This window comes from Myotis lucifugus, unplaced genomic scaffold (assembly GCF_000147115.1).
Source record: "Myotis lucifugus unplaced genomic scaffold, Myoluc2.0 scaffold_5, whole genome shotgun sequence".
Taxonomy (NCBI): Eukaryota; Metazoa; Chordata; class Mammalia; order Chiroptera; family Vespertilionidae; genus Myotis; species Myotis lucifugus.
This window is the reverse complement of record NW_005871053.1, coordinates 10,140,295-10,142,693: the sequence shown is the minus strand read 5'-3', so window position 1 is coordinate 10,142,693 and position 2,399 is coordinate 10,140,295. Positions and strand designations below refer to the sequence as shown.

General features: G+C 47.4%; 1 protein-coding gene across 1 annotated transcript in view; it reads left to right on the top strand.

The window, feature by feature from the left end:
- Positions 1 to 2,350: 2,350 nt before the first annotated feature.
- Positions 2,351 to 2,399, top strand: part of METAP1D (methionyl aminopeptidase type 1D, mitochondrial) — a 70,432-nt gene continuing 70,383 nt past the window's right edge. The window contains exon 1 of the mRNA XM_014468215.2: positions 2,351 to 2,382. The gene's annotated coding sequence lies outside the window, so the exon portion shown is untranslated. The remainder of the gene's footprint in view (positions 2,383 to 2,399) is intronic.

The following is a 2,399-nucleotide window of genomic DNA, read 5'->3' as shown; positions in this document are numbered from 1 at the left end:
ACTAATGGTTACTCATCTAGATGAAAGCATAATGCCCTAGAAGCCCAGGACCACAGAATATTAGCATTGCAAGAGGTCCCAGATTATCAGTGGGCTAGCCCTTTATCCTATTGGCCAGTATGCATATATCTCGTAAATTGATGATTTAGGAGGACACATGCTGGCAGCTTTTAATCCTTCTATAATAGCAGAAAGATGTGGTATGAAAGAAACCAAATTAAGAATCTGTGGATGAACTATGCAAGTTACTACCTGCTTCATTTCTCACTCATCTGATACAGCCACGTCCTATGCTAACCTAATTGGGGATTCCACCATGGTGGTACCACCGGAGTCCTCACCGTGTTTACTTTTCCTTGTCCTTTTAGTCGAAGGGGAATAAATTCTGCAATGGCTTTCCCCAGGTTGGCTGAACTAAATCATGTGAACATGTGTTCTGTTTCAGATGTTTGAAATTGGGCTTAATGCCTCCTGACCTTTCACTAGGGATTCTGGGTTTCCTTTTTCTGCACACTTCCTGAGATTCTGTGTCCTGCTAACTCTCAGGCTCCTTTGTTTACCATCTTCAAAAAATCTCTCCCTGAAATTGACCTGGGTTTGAAAAAGGTGGGCATTGAAGTAACCTGTAGGGGCACTTTTCATTCTCAACCCATACATCTTATTTACCTCAGTGGAGAACATTATTTCTCTTTATCTTTCAAGGTGACCCAAAAGCACCCAAAACTGGGTCACCAAAGAGTAAAGCATGTGTCCTCTAACAAACTGCCAAAAAAAATCATTCTCTCTTTTTTTTTAATCCTCGCCCAAGAACAAGATTTTATTGATTTGAGAGAGGGAGGGAGGCAGTGAGGGAGAGAGAGACAGACACAGAGAGAGAAACATGGATGTGAGAGTGAAACATCAATCAGTTGCCTCCTGCACCGCAGACAGAATGGAACCCACAACCTGGATAAGTGTCCTGACAGGGAATCTAACCTGTGACCTTTTGGTGTACAGAACAAAGCTCCAACAGACTGAGCCACACCTGCCAGGGCCAAAGTTCACTCTCTTTAAAAAGTAAAAATATCAGAACTATGTAGTCATTAAAAAGAATGAGCCAAGTGTTCTGAGATTTGATGTTTATGATGAATGGAAAAAAACAAGTTGCAACAGTAAGTCTGTGAATCCATTTAAAATATTTACAAATATTTGCCTGTAAAAGGCCTGGAATGATGCACACTGGGGTTGCATCTGCAGAGTGGGATTGTGGAGTGCAGACAGGGTGAGGAAGGGGACTGCACTTTTTCCTTTACTCATTTCTGAATTGTCTGGATTTTTCACTGAGTGTATAATTAAATTAAATCGTTAAAAATTAATTAGGAAACACATTTACCAAGAATCCTTATCAGTCTTCATTGCATTTAAAGTCCAAGAAACTGTTACATTCTTGGTTTGACAGGTTCCATGGAGAGTTCAATTCCTTCACCAGATACTCCTTGCATATCAGTTCTTTGCTGGGCACCAGACTACCAAGATGAATGATACCTGGTCCATGACAGGATGGAATCTGCCCCAGAACGCAAATAAGAGGAAACGTGAATTTGCTACAAATGGGCACTGTCATCACTAGGGATGCATCAGCTCCCTCACTTGACTCACAACTGGCCTTCTGCAGGCTGCATCTTTCAGCAGCGCAATTGGCAGACGTCATCCTCTCATTCTTAAAAGTCAAATGTAGGATTAAGTCTCCAGTTAATACAGCTAAGCGGGGGGTGTCCTTGGGAAATGAGAAGTCCCCTAAACATGCCCAGAACAGATTTTGCAGCTGCACATTAATCCTGTCTTGTCTGGAGTCTCCGTTGAATAATGTAGATTATGGGACTGCCAAGGGGCAGCTGGCGACTTGGAAGCAAATTTTACCTTCGAGTTGAATCCAGGGAAATAATTCGCAACGAAGTGGCAAACAATACAAAGTGCTAAGTTGAACGCTCGATTGTGCTTGATTTTTTCCTCCCAACTTCAGGTCTCCATGCACCCAAATGTTGATGCTACAAATATGGGATGCCACGCTTACCTGATAGGCTTCTTCCATCCCACCTGGGCGCCGGGCTCAGCGCGAGCGCGCGAACCGCGGCTGGAGCCCGCCTCTCGCGGCGGGAGCGGGCTCAGTCGGACGCGGGCTCCCTCGCCGCCCCGGGCCGGACCCGCTCCGCCGCCCGGGCTCCCGCAGTCAGGACCCCGCGCGCACGCGCGCTCCCCCGGGCGGGTCTCGGCGCCGACAGTTTCCCGCAAGGGCTGCGCCTGGACGGCTCCCGGCGGGCAGGGCGGGGCGGGGGCGCGAGCGGCCACGTGACCCGCGACAACTTGGCGGCGCCTAGCGGCGTTCCACCTGCTTGTCCGCAGAAGGTAAGCACCTGCGG